Here is a 12,906-nt window from a genome sequence, read left to right as displayed (position 1 = left end):
GAAAATTGTAATTTTAAATTAAAATTTAAAAATTGATCCAAATTACTTACCTTAGATTGATTTGAAAATATCATTGAAAAGTCAATAAAAGTGTCAGATAAAAAAATGAAAATAAAGAAAATAAAAAAAACAAAAGAAATAAAGAAAATAACATGAAGATGAAAAAGATAAAGAAAAATAAAAAAGAACAAAAGTAAAAATACAAATAAAGAAAATAAATAAATAAAGAAAATGAGGACAATCTATATACAATCAATAAATAAATAAAAATAAAATAAAATAACAAAATACAATAAAATGAACAACAAGGAAATAAAAATAAAGTAAAAATAAAGAGAATATTAAAAATAGAAAAGAAAAAGAAAAAGAAATTAGAAATAAATAAATAAATAAAGTAAAAAGAAAACATATACATATATATATATATAATATAATACAATAATGAAAAATTAATCAAATAATTAAAATATATAAAATAATAGACCTATAAATAAAATATTAAAAATATATATACATATATAAATGATAAAGTATAAAATATACAATATATAATATATATATTTAAATAAGTAAAAAAAAGAGAAAAAAAGAAACTTAAAAACATAGGGACTAAATTGAAAGAAACCAGAAATAGAGGGCCGAAATTAGAAGTAATTTTGGTGTGCAAATTAGATTAGGGGAGAAATTAAATTACCAAAGAAAGAAGAGGGACCAAATTGGGATTTCCCCAATTATTTATGAAAACACTAGGGTCTAGGGGTTAAAACGAGTCATCGCGCGAGTCGGTTCGAGTTTCATGGGCCTCGTATAAAGGCTAAAATTTTTCTTAAAATTCATTTCATCTCTTCTCTCACACGAGAGCCTCTCCCCCTCCTCAACATCTCTCTCGCATGTTCTTCAGAAATGAAGAACAGAGCCTCAAATTCCATAATCCGATCGGTTTGCCGCTTTGTCGGCCGTCGTTCATCGACAACGAAATTTTATTTCTATAATTTTTTTTCAAAAACTCGAAAGCTTCATCAAACTAATTTCCAAAAATCAAAATATTTCTTTGAAAAACTAGGCCTCAGGGGCTAGATCTACAAAAATAGATCTTGAAAATGCCCCCGTTCATTGGCCAAAAATTGTTTTATTTTGTGCCTTTCGAATAAAAAACAACCATGAACGACGCATGCAAGCATAAATCTGAGAAAATGTTCGACCGTTACCTTTGTTTCTTTCGACCGATTGCAAAGAGAAAAAAATGCTTCGAATAATCTCATGTGATTTGATGTAATTCTCTGCTTTTATTTCGTATCCATCCCCCTTTACAAATCGTTGATTACACCTATTTATAATCTAGGATATCCTTATTTTTAGATTACATTTTTGAGTCATATATAGTCTAAAACACTGCCTTGTTTGTTGGTGATGGAATCCTACTAACACACGTTCGTTGTTCTTGTTGATTTTGCAAGAAACGACCATGAAAAACAGACGTTTGACCGAGGGACTCGGCTGAGCAGCGTGAGGGAGGTTTGCAGTGTATGTGGATGAGATGGGGTTAGGGTTTCTGGAAACCCTAGTTGCTGGTTTGGCTTGCGTGTTGGGCTCACATGTTTGGGTTGTGTGTGGTAGAACACTCTGCTGGGCCACATGTAATCCGAGTTTGGGCCTGATACAAAAACAAAAAAAATGTAAACGTGTTAATGTAATAAAACAATAATAATACTTATATATATATATTTATATATATATAATACAACATATAACGGGTGTAGGGCAAAGATATATAGTTTATTGTGGTCAGAAAAAGTGTGTCTACATCTGCCCCTCTTTGCCCACAATCGTGTAACGGGTGTAGGGCAAAGATTAAAAGACACATTTTTTGTTCGATGGAGTTGAAAAATGACTCTGATGTTTCAATAACTCCCTATTGAGTTGCAGATGACTCATCCGTTGTGAAGTCGAGTTCATCTTGAAATGATATGGAATTGAAGTCGTAGTCTGGAATTTGAATTGGAACGTGGCTTCTTCGGTCTTCTTCTCGGTTTAAAAACCTTGGTTTAAAAATCCAACTGGAAAGTAATTCTTTAATTCCACCCTACGGTTGCAGGCCCTCGAGCTTAATGAAATTGAACTCGAAGGTCTTCGATTGACAGATAACCCTTCTAGCCTTGAGTTATGATGTAAATGTTGTGTCTTTGGGCTGAGTGTAATTGAACTCGAAGGTCTTTTGTGTTTCAAGAGAAATGTATTCAAAGGTTGGTGTTTCAAGAGAAATTGTCTCAAGAGAGACAAAACTTGTTTCAAGGGAAACTGTCTCAAGAGAGATAAAACTTAGTTCCAAAAGAAACAGTCTCGAGAGAGACGAAATTTGTTTAAAGGAAAACATATTCAAAGATTTTGTTTCAAGGGAAACTGTCTCAAGAGAGACAAAATTTGATTCAAGGGAAATTATCTCAAGAGAGACAAATTTTGTTTCAAGAGAAATTGTCTAAAGAGAGCCAAAACTTAGTTCCAAAAGAAACTATCTCAAGGGAGACGAAATTTGTTTCAAGGAAAACAGATTCAAAGTTTTTGTTTCAAGGGAAACTATCTCAAGAGAGAAACTATCTCAAGGGAGACGAAATTTGTTTCAAGGAAAACAGATTCAAAGTTTTTGTTTCAAGGGAAACTATCTCAAGAGAGAAAATTTGTTTTACGAGAAACTGTCTCAAGAGAGACAAAATTTGTTTTAAGAGAAACTGTCTCAAGAGAGAAAAAACTTTGTTTTGAGTAAATTAGTCTTGAGCGATGTAATACCCCCAAAAATTTAGACAATGACAAAATGAAAATTTTGAAAGTTTGATGGTCAAAGTATAAATTGGGAAAAAGTTTAGAGAATTAAGTGATAATTTCCTAAAAGAATTTTATTCCATAAATAGATGGTTTACTCTAGAGTAGAGTTTTATAGAAATCATATTTTTGGATTTGGAATTTTAGTAAAGAAAAACTAGAAAGGGTTAAAGCCGGTAAGGAAATCGGTAATTCCAATCGAATTGTAATTTTTACAAAAATTTGAAGGATGTTATAAAATGGTTGGAAATATTATTTTAATATTTTGGATCAGAGAAATTTGGTTTGAAAATGTGCAATTTTTCAGATTCAACCGAAACAGTGGAATTTAGTGACTAAAACGCAATTTTTGAAAATTCAAGGGGAAATTAGAAAATGAAAGTCAAATTATTTTATATTTGACTTTTTAATATGATAATGATCAGATGGCTTGGTTTTATGGTGGATATGGAAATTCATTAATGGCAAAAATGGAAATTCCTATTGGATTGAATAAAAAAATGATATCATAATATATATTGCATGTGATAGATTAATTTATCATAAAATATCAATCATGGAAGAGCATTTTCAGCTCCTTCTTCCTCCAAGGGCCGGCACTTGCAAGCAAGAAAGGTAAATATTTTAGTTTCAATTTTGAAGCTATTTATTGATAATTAGATTCAGTGTAGTTAGGAAAAATATTCTACTTTCAATTCTCTACATTTTGACATGAATATTACTAGGGTTCATGTTCAAGTTCATCTTGAATTGATGAAAGGGGTGTTGATTATTGTGTTTTATGGGTTTTGAAGAGTTAAGGGATTATAAAGAATTGGTTGTAAGAAATGATGAAGAACCTAAGAATGAAGTTAAAAAAAACAGTTTGGATTTTTAAATCTGGCAGTAGGTTTGAAAATTCACCAGAAATTATATAAAAATAATTTCGAGGTTATTTTTATATATTTATGTTCATATATCGATCTAGTTTCTTTTAAAACAAACTGGAATCAATTTAAATGTGTATACAAAAATATATGAATTTTTAACAAAGGAAAGGTCAGAAAAATCGGACAACAGATTCTGTAAAACAAATTATGTTGGTCAACTTTGAAAATTCGCCATAAATTGTACAGAATGAATTAGAAGTAGTTCTTTATATGGATAGATTTTTATTCGAGTATAGTTTTCAACGAAAGAAACGGAATTGAATTATAGTGTGTATATCAATACAGGATATTGATTATTTAAATGCAGTGCAAGTTGTCAGAATATGGAAATTTTAGAAAGTTTGGTAATTGTAATATAAATTTCGAATTGTTGGGAGTGTTTATTGTAATTATGACTTGGTATGGGTACTTGGTTTATAATCTTTTCAATACTGGAATTTTTGGTATTAAGAATCTAAGTGATAAAATAGTGAATGACCAATTTGTGTAAATTGAAAAAGTTGGTTTCAATGTTAAAAGGAAATTATTAAGTATTTTGATAGTTAATGAATATCAAATATATTATGGAATTATTTTGGGATATGTTTATGTTAGTACAATACTAACATATGTATTGTTATAAATTTGTGATTTATACATATCATGGTTGATTTGCAATTGAAGCAAGTCAAGTATAAAAAGAGTATATTGTGGACAATAGTGAGGCACAAATATTTTGAAAGATATAAAGTGTCAAGGTGAGTGTAATACATGCATGAAATTATACATGGATGTTATATACATTATCAAGAAGATTTGTGATAAGTCGACCTTGTTTATATCAGCATGATATTATGTCATTTTTATAAATTAACATGACATTGAGATGTCACTGTATGAAATTATAATGCATTGATTATGGAAAATGTGATATTTTACCATGAATGTTTTTGGGTATGAACTGCGCCATTGTTAAATTATGATAATATACTTTGCCATGGATTGATCAAATAAAATTGACTATATGCCCAAGTATGTTATTGAGGATCAGTGGTATTAATGGCATGCCATAGAGTCTAGCAACTGCAATATTAGGTACTAGAGTGTCTAGAGAAGACACATAGTAAGAGATTTTATATTATTTTGATCATGGTAAAATTATTTTATGGCATTTTTGAATTTGACATTGAAATCATGCATTATTGAGGATCAGTGGTATTAATGGCAAGCCATAGAGTCTAGCAACTGCAATATTAGGTAGTACTAGAGTGTCTAGAGAAGACACATAGTAAGAGATTTTATTATTTTGATCACGGTAAAATGATTTATGTCATTTTTGAATTTGACATTGAAAATCATGCATGAATTGTATTGTACTGTTTATGTTTTAAATTGCCTCACTAAGTATATACTTAGCGTGTGATGATTTTCACGCGTAGGTAAAAAGCTAGTAGTAGAATAAAGAGTTCGGAATGACATCAAGCATTGAGAGATATATTTCAACATCAGTAAGACATCCTATGATGGAATATGATTTAGATAGTGGCATGTAATTTGATAAATGTTAAATTTATTTGTTGAATAATTTTGGAAATTTTATAGTGATGGAAAGTTAATTTTTATGAGATTTATATGTAATTTTCGAAAGTTACTGTAGCAGTAATGTAGCATGAACAATAACCACATTTTAAGTAAAATTTTCCAGTATGTAAAAGGGGTACGATTCCCCTACAAGGAATCGATTCCCCTACAAGGAATCGATTCCCCTATGTTCATGGTTATTGTTCACGGGTATTGTTCACTATTCATAAAAAAAATCTTTTGAATTAAATTGGTTATAATGAAACTTAATTTTTATGACATGATATTTTTATAATATCACTTATCATTTTAAGAAAATAAATTTTAAATCGCTTTTGAAATTGGAAATGGTTTTAGAAATTCGGATAACATCTATAATTTGTATATGTATAATTATACGGGTTATGGGTGTTACAAGCGAGACGACCCTTGTTTCGAGAGAAACAATCTCAAAGGTGACGATAATCTGTTTGTTCATGCATGTTAAAGAATCCTTTCAGAAGATTTAATCGTTGACTTAAGGAAGTCAAATCTGTGGATGGCAGGTTTATGTGACACTAAATCACTTCATCGGGCACGATATCCTTCTTCGTGAAGTTGAAATCGTGGATGGCTCATTCGCTGTGAAATTGAGCTTTAATTGGATGTCATTCGTTGTGAAGTTAAGAACCACACTTGTAAATTACACTTCTTTGAGTTCCATATCTTTCACTATTAAGTTGAAATTGACTCTAGCATGAATCTGCAAAATAATGCACATATGCGATGCTATGGATACGATGCTCTTATGTATGCCTAAAATGTATATGCGAAACATGTTATTTTAAGGTTTAGAGGAAAATCTCAATTTTGGTTATCCGTCTTGATGACTCTTGATGCTGGAATTTTAAATTTCTTATTCTTGATCTTGGATTCTTCATATGCTTAAATCCGATGTATAAAATGTTGATATGTGAGGGAAAATTGCGTGAACAGTCTTCATTCTATCTCTGACTCAGTTTGTCTTAATTTCCACCAGGGTGTACTCTTGCAAACCTCAACCTAAGATAATTTATTTTCCTGTTATAACAAATATTGCCCCAAAATTTATGGCTTCTCTTGCCCCAGCTTCAATCTTGAGCTTCGGAGAGATATTCGTTGATTTCCAAGGCATGCTTCCAGAACTATCTTGTTTGAAAATGTTTTCTTTCTTTGAATTTTCAAAATTTTAAAAAATATCAAAAGGAGTTTTGAAAAATATTGCCTCCTTCTAGGTTTCATAATTGAAGCAAATCATAAACAAGAGTTTATATCAAAAGAACCAAATTCTCTTTTAACTTTGATAGCTGCAAATCTTGACAAATATCAAGACCGAAAAGTGTTTAGAGAGTGAGTTTTAAATTAAGGTTTGTTTCATTGATTCGATCATCGCGAAGACCATTACATGCCCCTCTTTCTTGTTTTGGCATTTTGATCGGAGGCGAAACAAAATGACACAACTAGAAAAATCAATGGCTAGACCTTTCAGAACACTTCTGTTTCAGTTATCTGAAATCTTCCATTTGTTCAAGCTTCGTAGGCTCTTCTAACAAAGGCAGTGCAGAAATATCGGTCTAAAAATGAAATTTCTGAGTGCTCGTGTGAAATTGACTATAACAGATGTTCCTTAACTCCTTAGTTCATTTTACCGAAACTCCTTATTTAAATTTGCCATTGTCTGGCTAGCTGAATCCATAAAGCCAAGGGCGTTTAACCAATTGCTCTAGAGGGACAACTTAATATCATTGTATAGATATTATAATTGCCTTTATCAGGCTAGCTAAATTTTATCCATAAAGCCGTGGCGTTTAACCAATTTCTCTAGAAGGACAACTCAAGCTTCATTGCATATTATAATCACCTTATCTGGTTGGTTAAATCTATCCATAAAGCCGAGGCGTTTAACCAATTGCTTTAGAGGGACATCTCAAGTTTTATTGTATATATAATATTATAATGCGAGTATACGGGTCCAATTTCTTAAGCTTGTAAGAAGAAACTGTTATAGTCTAGGTGTTTTTGAAAGTCAAGAAAATTTCATCGTTAGAGTTCAATTCCCAATCAACTAACCTAAACTAGATTCACCTACATGACCATTCCAGCTGAGAAGATCATGATCATCATTAACGTCATTAAAGAAGTAAAACCAATTAGTTTTGCAATTTCAGGTACTAAATGCCCCATTTTATCCGCTTAATACATGTCAAATGCCAAACCCTGGATAGACTCTTCATGAGAAGAGAAAACTAGCTCGGTCGTCGTAAGAGAAGAGCATGTAGTCTAGTGTATCTTTTTAATTAGGATCAAGGGGTCTTTGTTTTGCAGGGTTCAATCTTGTCATTTGTCAAAGATTTACAACCTTAATTATTAAAAGTTTTTAAATTAAGGTTATATTCAAGGAATTCAAGATTAAAATTTGCTCATTTCCTTAGAAGGAAACATTTTATTTAAAATGTTTGATCGCCAAGAGACTTAAAAACATTCACACATAAGAAGTACGAAAAGAAAAAAAACAAGTTCAAACAAGATGATATGCGCAAAATTCATGATGGATGCTCCATCAGACTCTCGATCAGAATGCCCCATTACACATTGAAAGTCAATGCCCCTGAATTGATCAGATCTTGGACCTTACGTTTCAATGCCCTGCAGTTCTCAGTGGTGTGCCCTGAGCTCCCAATATGATAGCTGCATATGGTGTTAATATCATGACCTTCAGGATATGGGGCCTCTCTAGGTTTGGATTTAACGGAGTCAAGATTCTTCTCAACTAGCGTTAGGAGCAACTCCTCATATGTCATTGGGATTGGACTTATGCAAATCTTTTCACGGAAGACATTATGAGGTCTAATCCTCATATTAGCTAGGTAAGATTCCCTTTCATTCCTTGTTCTCTCTGATTTTGTTTAGAAGTACCGGATGATACAACTACAGTGGCTGAGATTGTAACACCTCTGTTAGCGTTGTAGGTGTTGACATTATTGATTTCTCGCTCTTTGTTCTTCATGGAAGGCTTTTCACTGGAGTCCCTTCCCTCAATTTTTCCTGTTTTATAGCTCGATCATCTCACCAGCCATAACTAGATCTGAGAAACTCTCGATGTGATTGCCACAGGTGCTCGAAGTAAGGTGCCTTCAGGGTTTGTACAAACAGTTTCTTGGTTAATTTCATCCAAGATAGATGACTTGCAGTGGATCAGGAGTTGATCGTTTCCCTCATATCTTGTCATCTTCCGACAGAAATAGTAATGTGGGCAGGGGGCAGTTGTTCCCATCAAATTTCTCGAACTCATGGACCTTAAACTTTGGTGGAAACACCAAATCTGAACCAGCTTAGCTCCATTGCGTCTACTTCATAATAATCATGGACTATCTTCATCTGATCTTCTAACATCCTGATCTTCTCTTCCATCTTCTTTGCCTTATCCTCATCGTCAAAATCTGAGATACGATAGTCTTTTGGATGATTATCAGTGTTGGTTGCAGAAGCTTGTATATTTGCACCAGATATGGCTTTCCCCTTGATAGCAGATGAGTCTCCTTATAATCCGAGTAAGATCCTGTGTGAGAAACCACTTGTGGGGTTGGTGGTATGGTGACTCTTTCAGATGAACCTGCCCCTGGTATACTAGCTTGTTGGAGACACGATAACTTGACCATAATTTGATCGAACAAGGACTCCTGGTTTTTCTTGATGGACTCCAGGATACTTTGACTATTCTGAGCCATCTTATCATCTAACTTTTTCTGCAATTTTGCTATATTCTCTTCGTTTTGAATGATTCTGGCCTCTATTCGCCTCTTTTTCAAGCGGGTGTTATGCAGATGGGGTGTGTCCAACCCTTGAGGTGGTGTATCCAGTATTTATTCCTTTTATTGAAGTATTCTTCCGTTAGTTAATGCGAATGCAAGAAAATAACAAATGTAAAATGTCTAGATGCATGAAATGTTCGAGACATTGATCCAAAAAATGTGTCTGTTATTATGAATAATCCTTATGGAGACAAAAGTGTTTTATCTTTTAAGAGACAAAATATCCTGATAGCTTCTGACATATTGACTAGCCTTCTGCCTTCGTCTGTCACCGGTTGAATAACCTATCGAACCGCTCCGACTTCTCTGGATGAACCGTGCAATGTTGAGTTACTTTTTGTATTGTCCCAAGAAGTCTCGAATGACTGCATTTCGGGCATTTATCTTTTGTTGAGTCTGTTCCCAACGAATACGTCATTAAAGCCCTTAATTGATAAAAACTATGTGAAGTCCATTTGTCTGTTTCTTGAATTCGTCAGCAATGGTCTCCAATTTTAGCTATCGTTTTGCCATTTTGTCTTTAAAGGGACTCCCAAGATCAATAACCTTCATTTCCCCCTGCAATCTCTGCTAGTCAGTTCTTCCAAGATAGACTTTCATTTTGCTTGATGTAAACCCGATTCATATTGAGTCCTTTGTAATGCAGCAGAGTGATATACTCTTCAATTGTGGGCGCCACGTCTTCTGGATTGAATGTGACACATAGTCGCCTTGTAGACTGTCCTCTGTATTTTTATCTCTTTTATTACAACCCTTTTGTCCATTAGTTCAGATTATTTTGTGTGTAACAAATACCTTTTTAGGGATCAATGACCTCTTATTATGATGCAAATGCTTTGAAAACAACACAAAGGCAAAAGTTAGTAATAAATAAACACAAAAAATGACAAAAGAGAGAAAGAATAGTAGGAGGGAAAAATATGGTTAGGGTAAAAATGTCCTAGGGTTTAAAATGAGGTTTCGGGGTAGGCTCTATTTCTTTATAGTCTCCTAGTTTAGGTTCTAAAAATTCGAGTTCTCCTTGCCAGAGCCCCCTTGGGCTTATCAGACCCTTAGTCCTAAACCCATTACAGGCTTGTGTGGACTAAGTTAAACTCGAGAGGAAACATTCCCTTATGCCCATAAGGAGAATAAATTCACACGAAGGCACAAGGTATATGAATCCCGAAGGTTACTTGCTAGGCCAATACGGTGAATAAATTCACACGAAGCGTCGCTTTCACCCCCACTTAAAATGGGTACGGAGCTCGGGTTTAGAGCCTTAAGTGAAAAAAGCTTTGAAGGCTGAAATCATTAGAAACGATTAGTACAACTATTTACTCGAAAATATAATTAAAAGTAAGCAATAAGGATCGAAATGTTACCTTAAATTTAAACTTACCCTTTTCGTTAAAAGATAACTGGAAATAACCTTAGCCTGACTCACTTATGTCCCCAACGGATTCGCCAAGCTGTCGAAACCGTCTTTCGGTGGGCCCCGTAATTGGGCTTCGACTTGAATAATTGGTTTAAGAGTTGCGATCCTTATTTCTTACCTGATCTGCGTCTTACCAAAGATATGTTAGTTCGGAGTCGGTTACAGTAAAGGGTTAGTACCCTTGAACTGTCCTTTCGGTACTACATAATTTCCAGTTGTCTTTAATTAAGAAAATTGTAATTTTAAATTAAAAGGTAAAAATTGATCCAAATTACTTACCTTAGATTGATTTGAAAATATCCTTGAAAAGTCACGAAAAGTGTTAGATAAAAAAATGAAAATAAAGAAATAAAGAAAAACAAAAGAAATAAAGAAAAAACATGAAGATGAAAAAGATAAAGAAAAATAAAAAGAACAAAAGTAAAATAGAAGAAAGAAAAAAATAAATAAATAAAGAAAATGAGGACAATCTATATACAATAAATAATAAATAAATAAATAAACAATAAAATAACAAAATACAATAAAATGAACATCAAGAAAATAAATAAAGTAAAATAAAGAGAATAATAAAAATAGAAAAGAAAAGAAAATGAAATTAGAAATAAATAAATAAAGTAAAAAAGAAAACATATACATATATATAATATAATACAATAATAAAAAATTAATCAAATAATTAAAATATATAAAATAATAGATGTATAAATAAAATATTAAAAATATATATACATATATAAAACCCTAGTTACTGGTTTGACTTGCGTGTTGGGCTCACGTGTTTGGGCTGTGTGTGGTAGAACACTCTGCTGGGCCACATGTAATTCGAGTTTGGGTCTGATACAGAAACAAAAAAATGTAAACGTGTTAATGTAATAAAACAATAATAATACTTATATATATATATATATATATATATATATATATATATGTAATACAACATATAAATATATATATTTATTGTGGTCAGAAAAAGTGTGTCTACACCAACGACGGCAACTGGATGCAAAGTAGAGAGAAAAATGGGGGAAAAGAAAAAAAGAAAAAAGAAAGAAATGAAGAAAAAATATATTTTATAATGGATTCGAAACAACGTCGTTTTGTTTGATGTATATTTGAGTTTTTAAAAACAACATCGTTTTGATGCTTATATCATTTCTAGTGTCATGTCATAATAACGTTAAATAGTTAGCATTAGAGTGAACAAAATGATTTAATTTGTAAAGTTTAATGAGTAAATTTGAAAAATTGAAAGTTGGATGAAGAAAATAGGAGAGAGAGTATAGTTCAGTGAGAAATAGTGTAATTTACCCATTTTATACTACTAGGGTAAGTAAACTCATTTCGATTTAAAAAATTGATTTTTTTCGACTCCATTCAAATAGATTCAACTCGTAATTTTATAAATTCGATTCGAGTTATAAAATAGAACTCGAATATCTCAAATTTTTTAGTAATTAATGGATTTGTTTTCAAGTTTGAGTCGAGTTCCTCAATTTCGTATGATACATGTATACCACATATGAAAAAAATGTATTGTGTTTGATTATAGAAAATCGTTTAAATTAGAATCAAATATTATCATAATATTATAAATATTTATAATTAAATTTAAACATAAACTTAACTCGACTCAACTGAAGAAAAAAAATCAAATAAAGTTTGAGTTATAAAATAGAACTCGTAACTCGAATAACTCAAAATTTATTTTCATCATATTTTCAATTAATAGTTTTTTTTCATCGTCTAAATTTTATGAATTCACCGCCTCGTAAATTAACCCTAAAATAAAATTCTACCTACATTCCTTAAGATTCCTTTTGTGGATCACATAGCAGTCCAGACTTCAGCTCAATTCAAAGAACTCTCTATAAAGGTCATAGGCACCTTCATTTTCTCCTTTTTATCCTGTTCTGTCCAAACTTTATTAAAGAATTACGTAGTCCATTTTCTTAAGTTCTTCATTGACTTTGGTTTAAGAGAATTTGAGAATGTTTTTAATAATGAAAAAAATGATTTTTCACCTCATAGATAATGTTAAATATTTAAAAATTTATTTAAATTTATGGTTATGAGTTTATTATTATTAGAATGCGTCCATCTCTGCTCATTACCTTATTTATTTATTATTATAATGTGTCTTTTATTGAAAGAAGCTTTAATGATTTTGTTAGTTGCTATCCATTTTCCACTCTTCCATTATTCTAATTCCAGGAGCCAGTTGACGCTCAATGGCCTTTCCATTACCCCGGCTTTAAAGAAATGCCCATTTTCAGTTTAAGGTTGGGCTGTCCTCTTATTGACCCAACAATAAACCACAATCTTAGGACGAGCAATTTAGAAATCAAATTAC

Source organism: Hibiscus syriacus, unplaced genomic scaffold (genome assembly GCF_006381635.1).
Source record: "Hibiscus syriacus cultivar Baekdansim isolate YM2019G1 unplaced genomic scaffold, ASM638163v2 tig00110860_pilon, whole genome shotgun sequence".
Taxonomy (NCBI): domain Eukaryota; kingdom Viridiplantae; phylum Streptophyta; class Magnoliopsida; order Malvales; family Malvaceae; genus Hibiscus; species Hibiscus syriacus.
This window is presented reverse-complemented; position numbering follows the sequence as displayed.